The 13,371-nt window shown below is 42.8% G+C and overlaps 1 long non-coding RNA gene across 1 annotated transcript in view; it reads left to right on the top strand.

The window, feature by feature from the left end:
- Positions 1-13,371, top strand: part of LOC144168810 (uncharacterized) — an 88,751-nt gene that overhangs the window by 10,888 nt on the left and 64,492 nt on the right. Inside the window, exon 3 of the long non-coding RNA XR_013322244.1 lies at positions 13,016-13,122. This is a non-coding gene — a long non-coding RNA (uncharacterized LOC144168810). The remainder of the gene's footprint in view (positions 1-13,015; positions 13,123-13,371) is intronic.

Below are 13,371 nucleotides of genomic sequence, written 5' to 3'. Positions count from 1 at the left end.
GTCTCTCGGTGGAGCTTGTTGGATTCCCTGGCAAGCTTGACAAGTCTGCGCAGCTGTTTTGATGTCGTAGTCAATTCCTGGCCACCACCTGAAGCTGCGAGCGCACCTTTTCATGGCTACTACTCCTCGATGTCCAGCATGGATGAGGGCCATGGCTTGCTCGCGTAGTGCGTGCGGTATAACGACTCGTGACCCGAGTTATACGCAGCCGCGATGGAGACAACTCCGTTGCTCTTTTGTTAAAGGCGTTGAAGTTTTCTCCCTTCAGTTTCTGCACGCGGCCTTGGTGTAGTTCTTCGCTCTGTTGCCACAACGTCGAGGCCTCTTGCGTCGCTACGGCGACCGTGTCGGCCTTTAGCGGTGAATTTCGCAGGGCTTCAAACATCAGTACGCGGCCCGCTTGTGGAGGATGCTCAATTGTTTCGCCGAGCACCAGACGTCTCAATGCATACGCGTTCTGGTGTATTTTTCCTGGGCAGTGCGCGAGCTCGTATTCGTACGCTGACATTTGTATGCACCCCTGTGTCATACGGGGAGACGGTGTATGGGGTATTTGTTTCTGGGGTGCTCAAAATACCCAACAGCGGTCGGCGATCCGTAATTGTGATCACGTGTCTGCCAGCAATCTACTGGTGAAAGTGTATGGTTCATACATGGTTGCGAGTCTTTCTCCATCCTGTTGTAATTACGCTCTGGCGCTGAAAGGGTGCGGGAAGTAAAAGCAATCGCTGCTTCCCTGCCTTGATCGTCGGCTTGTGAGAGCACTGCGCCCACACCATAGGGCAATGCATCACCGGCAAGAAGCAGAGGCTTTGTTTCATCGTAGTGCCTGAGGACTAAGCGCTGCAGAGCAGGTCCTTAAGCGCGTCGAATGCCTTCTGGTGGCGCTGCGACCAGCTCCACTGGACATCATTTTGCAAGGTGGTACAGGTCATTAGCCACAGTTGCTCGCTGCTCTAGGAATCGATCGTATAACGTAATTAGCCAAAGAAAGTACTCCAGTTCCTGCTTGTTGGTTGGTGCTGGTGCCTTACTGGTAGCACGCACCTTGACATCAGTGGGATGAATACCTTGACCATTGATCGGGCACCCCAAGAGCTTAACCTAGGGCACTGCAAAAGAGTGTTTATCTATGCTTAAGCGCAAGTTTGCGTTCGCTAGCTTGTCAAGCGCAAGCTCTAGGCATGCTGCGTGTTCTTCGCTTAATGTTCCACTAATGATCACATCATCCGTAAACGAACACTTCTGCAATTCCATAAGCTTGGACTCCATGTACTTCTGCACGATTCTGGGGCTGCTACCACTTCAAACTGAAGTCGTTACAACCTGTAGAGGCCCCTTGTAATGTTTATAGTGAGAAATTCAGATGTTTCTTCGCGCACCTTCAGCTGTAGGTACGCCGGGGTCAGGTCCAGCGTGCTTAAAATTCGGCCTCCACGGAGTGTGCTGAAAACCTCCTGGGGCATTGGTAGTGGGTAAGCAAGAAGTCTTTGTTGTCAGGTTCATGGTGCTCCGGCAGTCTCCCCAAAGACGTGGAGGTCCGTCTTTTTTTCTTACTCCGACAAGTGGTGTGGCCCAGTCTGGCTTCTGCGTCGGCTCAATGACATCGTGCTGCTCGAGCTTGCGAAGCTCTTCGTCGTACGCCGACTGCATGGCAAAGGGTACTGGCATGGCTTTGAAAAATTTGGGGCTGGCGCCCTGATGGAGGTCCAGGTTGATGAGAGGTCCGTTGTCACCGGGAATATGCTTAGCGAAGACCGCTTCCTGCTTCCTTTGAAGTCCCTCCACCAAATCCTTTCGGTCGGGAATATTGTCATCGGCAGCCGGGTTTATACCTCGGATGGGTATCCTAAAAGCGTCAAACCAATTTCGGCCCAAGAGGCTAGTTCCGGCCCCTCGCTCGATAAGCAGTGGTAGACGGCAGGTTGTGCCATTGAAGTAATTGTCTACGTCGGCTCTGTCCAGTAGTGGCAAGTCCGGCCCTGACCACGTTATCAGGTGCGTGTCGTCGTCGAGCAAGATGTGTGCACGCTGCCGCCAGGTCTGGTGATACGTCTGTTCGCGAATGAGCGTACATGCTGCTCTAGAATACACCTCGAAGTGGACCGGCTGGTCATGCACGTGTGACGTCGATCATGGTCTTCGGTTGCGTGCGTAGGTTGAGAACGTTGTTTAGGTCGTACAGCACCGGGGACGCTGGTTGGCTACCGTGCGTCTCCGATGCGTTATAGCCTCGGGCGCGTTCACGCGCTTTTGCCTTTTAGGGGGTGGCTTCGACTGCTTCCTCTTTGTTATGAAAGCCTCCTCAATGTGACCTCGTTTCTTCAAAAAATGGCACATTGCGCCTTGAAGCTTGCATGACTGCGGTCTGTGCTGCTCGGCACAGCGCCAGCAGCGCTCTTCCTTAGGTGGTTTTTTGCCACTTGCCTGGTAGGACTGGAGCTGGTGATCTGGGAGGAATGCCGGCTCGGTGAGCTTCCGGCTGTCACGCTGCTATTTTCCGGCATTCTCCGATCAGATGGCGATGTAGTAAGCCTTTGCGAATGTCAATTCGGTCTCAGCAAACCGGCGCTGTTGTAGAAAGTCATCCCACAGTGCGCGCACAAATCGGTCACGGAGAATAATGTCCAGTGGTTGCAAGATAGGGTTCGCAGGTGGCGTGGCGACTACAGGATTTCCCGCTCAATATAATCCAAACGCCAGTGAATATAATCCCAGCGCCAGTGAATATAATCCAGGCGCCAACCAATATAATCCAGGCGCCAACCAATATAATCCAAGACCCAGGCAGTGCACAACACATGACAGCGCTTGGTAATTTAGTTGGCAACCAATACCATTCGGGCGCAGTGTATTTTCATCCAAGTTAGATGAAGTAGGTTACGTGACCAGTTTAACTAGACGACCTAAGAACTGCGCAATAAAACAGTCACGGGACTATCCAGCACTCTCCCTAACTACTATAGTGAATACGAGGATGGTGTTATGGGTATGAATTATGGCCTTTAAATTGCTCGCTTACTCGAAATTTTAGGGGAACCTGCCACAATGCCTAACTCTCGAAACCCAATACGGGCACGTTCGGTTTAATTAATTACCTAATATAGCTACTTAATTGATTATTAGTTAGTCATTGATTTGGATAAAAGTCAAATTGATGTAGCCAGGGCTTGTGAAGTACCAAAATAATGGTCTAGATAAGGGGAATCACGTGGGAGAAATAAAAAATTGCTTCCTGCTTATGGTCATGAGATAGTCACGTTAGTCATAGATTGGGTTAAATGTCAGAATAATGCCACTAGGGCTTGTGAGGTATCAAATTAAACGTCTCGATAAGTGGTGTCACGTGAGACAAATAAAAATAGCTTCCCGGTTGTAGACATGAGAGAGTCACGTGAGCCCTAGATTGGGTTAAAATTCAAAGTGATGGCACTAGGGCTTGTGAGGTATAAAATCACAGGTCTCGATATAAGGAATTCCGTGAGAAAATTAAAAATTTCTTCCAGGTTAAAGTCATGATAATAGTCACGTGAGTCATAGATTGGGTTAAAAGTCAAAGATATGTCACTATGGCTTATAAGGTATCAAATTAAAGGGCTCGACGAGCGGAATCACGTAGTACAAATTAAAATTTGCTTCCTGGTTATAGTCATGGGATAGTTACGTGACTCACAAATTGGGTTAAAAGTCAATGTGACGTAACTGGGGCATGTGAGGTTCCAAATTAAAGGTCTCGATGAGGGGAATCACGTGGGGGAATTTAAAAATTTCTTCCTAGTTATAGTCATGATAATAGTCACGTGATTCACAAAATGGGCTAAAAGTCAAATTGACGCCAGTAGGGCTTGTGGGGGATCAAATTAAAGGTCTCGATGAGGGGAATCCCGTAGTACAAATTAAAAATCTCGTCCTGGTTATAGTCATGAGATAGTCTCGGGAGTCATAAATTGCGTTAAAAGTCAATGTGAGGCAACTAGGGCTTGTGGGGTGTCAAAATAAAGGTCTCGATGAGAGGAATCACGTGACACAAATTAAAAATTGCTTCCTGGTTATAGTCATGAGATAGTCACGTGAATCAGATTGGGTTAAAAGTCAACTTGATGTCGCTAGGGCTTGTGAGGTAACAAATTAAAGGTCTCAATGAGGAGAATATCGTGGGACAATTTAGAAATTGCTTCCTGGTTATAGTCATGACATGGTCATGTTAGTCGTAAATTAGGTTAAAAGTCAATATGTGGCTTGTGGGGTATCAAAATAAAGGTCTGGAATGAGGGGAGTCACCTGGGAAAAAATAAAAATTGCTTCCTGGTTATAGTCATGAGATAGTCGCGTGAGTCATAGATTATGTTCAAAGTCAATATAATGCCACTAGGGCTTGTGAGGTATCAAAATAAAGGTCTCGATGAGAGGAATACCGTCAGAAAATTAAAAATTCCTTCCTGGTTAAAGTCATGATAATAGTCACGTGAGTCATAGATTGGGTCAAAAGTGAAAGATATGTCACGATGGCTTATGAGGTATCAAATTAAAGACATCGATGAGCAGAATCACGTAGTACAAATTAAAAATTACTTCCTGCTTGTAGTCATGAGATAGTTACGTGCATCATAAATTGTGTTAAATGTCAATGTGACACCGCTAGGCCTTGTGAGGTATCAAATTAAAGGTCTCGATGAGGGGAATCTCGTTGTACAAATTAAAAATCTCGTCCTGGTTATAGTCATGAGATAGTCACGTGAGTAATAAATTGCGTTAAAAGTCAATGTGAGGCAACTAGGGCTTTGGGGGTGTCAAAATAAAGTTCTCGATGAGGGGAATCACGTGGCACAAATTAAAAAATGCTTCCTGGTTATAGTCATGAGATAGTCACGTGAGTCAGATTGAGTTAAAAGTCAACTTGATGTCACTACGGCTTGTGAGGTATCAAATTAAATGTCTCGATGAGGAAAATGTCGTGGAACAATTTAAAAATTTGCTTCTTGGGTATAGTCATAAGATGGTCACATTAGTCGTAAATTACGTTAAAAGTCAATATCTGGTGACTAGGGCTTGTGGGGTATCAAAACAAAGTTCGCGATGAGGGGAGTCACCTCGGACAAAATGAAAATTGCTTCCTCGTTATAGTCATGAGATAGTCGCGTGAGTAATAGATTATGTTAAATAGCCACTAGGGCTTGTAAGGTATCAAATTAAAGGTCTCGATGAGGGGAATCACGTAGTACAAATTAAAAATCTCTTCCTGGTTATAGTCTAGAGATAGTCACGTGAGTCATAAATTGCGTTAAAAATCAATGTGAGGCAAGTAGGGCTTCTGGGGTGTCAAAATAAAGGTCTCGATGAGGGCAATCATATGGCACAAATTAAAAATTGCTTCCTGGTTATAGTCATAAGATAGTCACGTGAGTCAGATTGGGTTAAAAGTCAACCTGATGTCGCTAGGGCTTGCGAAGTTTCTAGGTAAAGGACTGGATGAGGGGAATCACGTGGGACAATTTAAAAATTTCTTTTTAGATATAGTCATGATAATAGTCACGTGATTCACAAAATGGGTTAAAAGTTAAAATGGCGCCACTAGGGCTTGTGAGGAATCAAATGAAAGGTCTCGATGAGGGGAATCACGTAGTATAAATGAATAATGCTTTCTTGTTATAGTCATGAGATAGTCACGTGAGTCATAGGTTACATAAAAGTCAATATGAAGGCACTAGGGCTTGTGTGGTATGAAATTAAAGGTCTCGATGAGGGGAGTCACTTGGCACAAATTAAAAATTGCTTGCTGGTTATAGTCATGAGATAGTCATGTGAGTCATAGATTGGGTTAAAGTCAACTTGATTCCGCTGGGCCTTGTGAGGTATCAAATTAAAGGTCTCGATGAGGAGAGTCGCGGTGGACAATTTAAAAATTGCTTCCTGGTTATAGTCATGAGATGGTCACGTAAGCCACAAAATGAGTTAAAAGTCAAAGTGATGCCACTAGGGCTTTTAGGGATAAAATTGAAGGTCGCGATGAGGGGAAAGACTTAGAACACATTAACAATTGCTTCCTGGTTATGGTCGTGAGATAGTTACGCGAGTCATAAATTGGGTTAAATGTCAAAATGATGTTGCTAGGGCTTGTGAGGTATCAAATGAAATGAGTCGATGAGTGAATTACGTGAGACAAACTAAATATTGCTTCCTGTTTATAGGCATCAGATAGTCTCGTGAGTTATAGATAGGGTTAAAAGTCAGTGATGCCTTAGAGCTTGTTATCGCCCGCCTGAATGAAAAAAGAAAGTTACATATGCAAGAAAGAGGCTGATGGTGTGTTGAAAAACTTGTTAATTGGATTTTAATGATTTCGCGGGACTCCTACGGATGGTTAATCAGTCACGTGACTTACCATGACGTTTATTTTTCACGAGTAAAAGCATCTTAAGTATCAAATGATCGCCATTCATTTGCTTGTTTGCAGTATGTGCAAAAAATTTGTCTTAGCAAACATTATTCCCAAAGATGTCACATGATTTCCATGCGTCATGATTTAGTGACGTGACTCACCATGAGGGTAATTACATCACGAGCATTGGCATGATGGGTATGAAAAAAACACTGTTGAATTGCTTGTTTACGTGATGCGCAAAAACCTATTGTTATAGTGAACATGCCTCCTTTTAATGGCGCATGATTCCTATAAATCATGAATTGGTCAGGTGACTTACTGAGGTTTATTACACGACGAGTATTGGCATCATGGCTGTCAATAAACGCTGTTTAATTCCTTGTATTTGAGATGTGTACGAGAATCTTGTCATGGTGAATGTGATTCTTTATGATGACGTATGACTCCAATGGATCATGAATTAGTCACGTGACTTACGATGAAGTGTATAACATCACCAGTACTGGCATAATGGGTGTCAAATAAACGCTGTTCAATTACTTGCTTTACTGATGTGCAGAAAAAGCCTCTTATTGTGAACATGTTACCTTAGAACTCGTATCACACCTATTTATCATGAATTATTTATGCGAGTGGTAAGGTTTATCATACACGATTAATCACATCATAGGTATGAAATAAATACAGTTGAACTGCTGCTTACGTGATGTCAAATTTTTTTTTCTTGTGGTGCACGTGATTACGGATTATATGGCATGGTTCCTAATTATCATAAATATGTAATGTGACATACCATGAGGCTTACGAAGTCACGCATACTGTCACCGTATATATCCAAGAAAACGCCATTGAATCGTACTTCACGTCATTTGTGAATACATGCTTTTGTGAATACGTGGGTGATTGCAGGTACATCAATTTGAAAGCACAAAGATGGGCCTGGTTTCGCGAATGTAGTACTCTTCATGACACACTGTCATGACAAACACCGATGTGTTATATATATATATATATATATATATATATATATATATATAGTAATGAAATGAGGGTCTCATTGAAGAACTACAGAAAGATAGGTCAGCTGTCTGTAATGCCAAAGTAGGCATAGGGTGTGGTTAGGCTCTTTTCTTTTCTTTTTTTTAGTACGGTTAATGAAGTGAACATTTTTTTGAAATATACATAAGAAAGAAAGAAAGAAAAACACGCGCCCAGAGTGGGGACCGAACCCACGCCTTTCGATTACATATCGAATGCCTTAAAAAAAATGTTCACTTCAATAACCGTAGTAAAAAAAAAGAAAAGAAAAAAAAAGAGCATAACCACACCCCTATGCCTACTTTGGCATTATAGACTGCTGACCTATCTTTCTGTATATATATATATATATATATATATATATATATATATATATATATATATATATTGCCTAGCCATGACGGAACTGTCATGAAGAGTACTACACCGATGTGTTTTCAGCATTCGCGAAACCACGCCTTTCTTTGTGCTTTTAAATTGAAGTGCCTGCAATCAGGCACTATAGCAAAAAGCGTGTATTCACAAATCACGTGATGGCGTTTTCTTGGATATATACGGTGAGAGTACGCATGTCGTCATAAGCCTCATGGTATTTCACATTACATATTTATGATAATTAGGAACGATGTCATATCATCCGTAATCACGTGCAAACCAAGAAAAACATTTTGACATCACGTAAGCAGCAATTCAACGGCATTTATTTTTACCTATGATGTGATTACTCGTGGCATAATAAACATTATAACTCGCATAAATATTTCATGATCAATATGTGTGATGCGAGTTCTAAAGTAGCATGTTAACAATAACAGGCTTTTTCCTCACATCACGAAAGCAAGCAATTCAACAACGCTTATTTGACACCCATTATGCCAGTACTGGTGATGTAATACACCTCATAGTAAGTCACGTGAATAATTCATGATTCATTGGAGTCATACGTCATCATAAGGAATCATATTCACTATGTCAAGATTCTCGTACACATCTCGAATAGAAGGAATAAAACAGCATTTATTTGACACCCATGATGCCAACACTCGTCGTGTAATAAACCTCATAGTAAGTCACGTGACCAATTCATCATTTATAGGAGTCATGCGCTATCAAAAGGAGACATGTTGACTATGACAAAAAGTTTTTGCCATTCACATAAACAAGTAATTCAACAGGGTTCTTTTCGTACCCATGATGCCAATACTCGTGATGTAATTAACCTCATGGTGAGTCACGTGACTAAATCATGACGCCTGGAAATCATGCGACATCTTTGGGAATAATGTATGCAAAGAGAAATTTTTTTGCACATACCGAAACAAGCAAATGATTGGCGATCATTTGATACCAATGATGCTTTTACTCGTGAAAAATAAACGTCATGGTAAGTCACGTGACTGATTAATCATTCGTAGGAGTCACGCCACATCATTAGAAATACAATTAACAATTTTTCACCACACCATCAGCCTCTTTCTCGCTTATGTAACTTTCTTTTTACATTCGGGCGGGCGATAACAAGCTCTGAGGCATCACTTTGACATTTAACCCAATCTATAACTCACGAGACTATCTGATCCCTATAACAGGAAGCAATATTTAGTTTGTCTCACGCAATTCTCTCATAGAGACATTAAATTTTATACCGCACAAGCCTTAGCGGCATCATTTTGACTTTTAACCCAATTTATGATTCGCGCTAACTATCTCACGACCATAACCAGGGAGCAATTTTTCACGTGTTCTAAGTCTTTCCCCTCATCGTGACCTTCAATTTGATAGCTAAAAAGCCTAGTGGCATCACTTTAAGTTTTAACCGAATTTGTGACTCACGTGACCATCTCATGAAAATAACTACGAAGCTATTTTTAAATTGTCCGGTGCGATTCCCCTCATCGATACCTTTATTTTGATACCTCACAAGCTCTAGTGGCATCATATTGACTTTTAACCTAATCTGTGACTCACGCGACTATCTAATGACTATAACCAGGACGCAATTTTTTATTTGTTCCAGGTGACTCCCCTCATCGAGACCTTTATTTTGATACCCCACAAGGCCATGGCCAAATATTGACTTATAACGTAATTTATGACTCACGTGACCATCTGATGACTATAACAAGGAAGCAATTTTTAAATTGTCCCACACGATTCTCCTCATCGAGACCTCTAATTTGATACCTCACAAGCCCTAGCGACATCAAGTTGACTTTTAACCCAATCTGACTCACGTGACTATCTCATGACTATAATCAGGAAGCAATGTTTAATTAGCCCCACGGGACTCCCCTCATCGAGACCTTTAATTTGATACCTCCAAGCCATAGCGGCGTCATATTGAAATTTAAACCAATTTTTGACTCACGTAACAACCTCATGACTACAACCAGGAAGCAATTTCTAATTTGTGACACGTGATTCCCCTCATCGAGACCTTTATTTTGATACCCCACAAGCGAAATTGGCCTCACGTTGACTTTTAACGTAATATGTGACTCACGTGACCATCTCATGACTATAACCAGGAAGCAATTTTTAAATTGTCCCACGCGACTATCCTCATCGAGACCTTTAATTTGATACCTCACAAGGCCAAGCGGAATCGAGTTGACTTTTAACCCAATCTATGACTCACATGACTATCTCATGACTATAACCAGGACGCAATTTTTAATTTGTCCCGGGTGACTCCCCTCATCGAGACCTTTAATTTCATACCACACAAGCCCTAGTGCCTTCATATTGACTTTTAATGTAATCTATGACTCACGTGACTATCTCATGACTATAACCAGGAAGCATTTTTCATTTGTACTACGTGATTCCCCTCATCGAGACCTTTCATTTGATTCCTCACAAGCCCTAGTGGCGTCACTTTAAATTTTAACCCATTTTATGAATCACATGACTATTATCATGACTATTACTAAAAAGAAAATTTTAAATTGTCCCACGTGATTCCTCTCGTCCAGACCTTTAATTTGGTACCTCACAAGCCCCAGTGACGTCACATTGACTTTTAACCCAATTTGTGAGTCACGTAACTATCTCGTGACTATAACCAGGAACAAATTTTAATTTGTGCTACGTGATTCCGCTCATCCAGCCCTTTAATTTGATACCTCATAAGCCATAGTGACATGTATTTGACTTTTAACCCAATCGATGACTCACGTGACCCTCATGACTACAACCGGGAAGCTATTTTTTATTTGTCCCACGTGATACCACTTATCGAGACGTTTAATTTGATACCTCACAAGCCCTAGTGGCATTATTCTGACATTTAACCCAATCTATGACTAACGTGACTATCTCATGACCATAAGCAGGAAGCAATTTTTTATTTCTCCCACGTGATTCCCCTTATCGAGACCATTATTTTGGTACTTCACAAGCCCTGGTTACATCAACTTGACTTTCATCTAACTCAATGACTAACGAATAATCAATTAAGTAGCTATATTAGGTAATTAATTAAACCGAACGTGCCCGTATTGGGTTTCGAGAGTTAAGCATTGTGGCAGTTTCCCCTAAAATTTCGAGTAAGCAAGCAATTTAAATCCGATAATTCATACCCATGACACCATCGTCGCATTCACATAGTAATTAGGCGAGAGTGCTGGATAGTCACGTGACTGTTTTATTGCGCAGTTCCTAGGTCGTCTGGTTAAACTGGTCACGTAACCTAGTTCATGTAACTTGGATGAAAATACACTGCGCCCGAATGGTATTGGTTGCCAACTAAATTACAAAGCGCTGTCATGTGGTGTGCACTGTGTGGGTCCTGGATTATATTGGTTGGCGCCTGGATTATATTGGTTGGCGCCTGGATTATATTCACTGGCGCTGGGATTATATTCACTGGCGTTTGGATTATATTGAGCGGGAAATCCTGTAGATGTTCGGTAGCTACCGTTGTGGTGGACAGCGTTCCAAAGTTGCAAACGGAGGCCAGTTTTTTCAGCACCGCAACGTAGGCGCTGATCGCTGCTCCTTCCATCTTGTCTCTTCGTTGAAAACGGGCCCGGCTGTACACTTAGGATGGCCTCGGGTCGTAGCGCTTCTCCAGTACCGCAACTACGTCGTCGTAGTCCACTGCTGCTGGGGTGCTTGGCTGAACCTAGGAGCAGACGATGTCATACGTCTCCTCCCCACAGAGCATGAGCAGGTGTGCCTTCTTGTTGCTGGGTGTGTACGATGTTGTTCGCCTCGAATTAAAATTGAAGGCGTCCAAACCATGATCACCTGGAGGTGCTGTTAAATTCATGCAATCGTCCTTATGCGTGCGTGGCCATTTCGTAGCACTGTTCTGTTCTGTAGGTCGTGCAAACACTTTCTCGTCGTCGCTGTTTTGTCCCCGCAGTCAGTGACAAGCTGACGCACGGGCACACTTGAAAATACGGTTTATTTAGCAAAGAAGAGCACGGCTTTTTCGACTGGACTGAAGCAAGGTTCCAAAGCGTGTCCCCATTCATTGTCCATCTCCCCGCGGAGTCGGGGGTGGGGTCGGCGAGGTAAAGGGCCCCTTCGCGGAGGACACTAATTGGCGCGCTGTTGCATCGCGCCGGCATAGAACTTCGCTTTCGCTGGCGAGCCCGACTTCAACAGTGCCCCTCAGCGTTTCTAAACTCTCAGCTGTTCTTGGTTCCTCGGCATGGTTTGAAATTTTTTGGAGATTTCAGAAAAAAAGCCAGAACATGTGATTCTCAAAACGCTGATTTGAGATGTCGCTTGATCGCCTGGTTCGTGGCCGCTTTCTTTTTGCCTTCATTGTAGAGCGTAAGTTCAGCCCCATAAGCGCGAATTCCAAGAGCAACTTTATCCTTCAGTGATATCTGTCATTTCATTTTTGGAGGTTGTGTAGTAATCTACATTAAACGTAAGCAAGCGCAGTCCTTGTCGCACAGAAAGAAATACCGCCTTTTCAAAAGCAGAGATTTAAACTCAAAAACGTAATCAGTCTTAACCCACTAGGTTAAATGTAAGCTGCCTGGATTGTTTTAAAAGTGCACAAGAAAAATGTTGGAGATCAGTTTTTTCTGCACAAACATCAAGCGCAAAACTTCAGGCAGAGAAAAGTGCTATTCCTGTTCGTCTTCTCTCTGAATTTTTGTGGTTGAAATTCGTACAAAGGATTCGTACAACTAGCTCGAACCTACACGCCATTGTTTTTCTAGCGATTACGCTGCAAAAGACATAACGGTAAATATGTTTCGTATATGTAAAAGTAGTTCAACACCACAAGAAATTAACGCGTATTTTAATTATGCGTACCTTGTTAATAGGCAACAATTTGAATGGTATCCTGCTCATGTTGGGATAATTTCCCATGTCTTCAGATGGTGTGCCCAAGGCCCGGAGGCATGATAAAGATGTCATGAGGTGCACTCGAAAAAGAGAATTCCCTTGATATAGCATTTAGAGCATTGCGAGGTGATTCACCCATTTTCGGGTGGTGACGCCACCTATGGCTGACCACGCCTGAACTGGAGATTTTTATGCATTCATTCCATGTGACACATACACCAAGAAACCTGAGCAAAACCTATTGCATACTTCACTCGTAAGTTTTGTCCTTTACTCGTGCAGGTATTCTGCACTGCTGCTTACCTCCATGCTGGCAGTGGTGGTTGGATCCGCGTTCAAGTCAGAACGAGATTCTCAGCACCCAACGGAAGGCCCACCACAGGCTGTTGGTAAGAGAGAACTACAACCGAACAACGTGTTTTGCTGTAATGCTTGTAATGTAATGTAAAGCATGACCACAAAAATTGCGTACGTGGCTTTAGGTATCAAAACGAGGAAGACAGAGAGGGGGAGAGAGACGGAGCCACAACGGAATAAAACGTACAACTTGCGAGGTACAGATGATGAAACGTGGAACACAGTTCGTACAGGATACGCCTATCTAAATTGAAGCAGAAATCTTAATGTCACGGGGTAAA

This window comes from Haemaphysalis longicornis, unplaced genomic scaffold, assembly GCF_048455015.1.
Source record: "Haemaphysalis longicornis isolate Haplotype H1 unplaced genomic scaffold, Haemaphysalis longicornis Haplotype H1 scaffold_2, whole genome shotgun sequence".
In the NCBI taxonomy this organism is placed as follows: Eukaryota; Metazoa; Arthropoda; class Arachnida; order Ixodida; family Ixodidae; genus Haemaphysalis; species Haemaphysalis longicornis.
The sequence above is the reverse complement of the archived record's forward strand: the minus strand, read 5'-3'. Positions and strand labels throughout refer to the sequence as shown.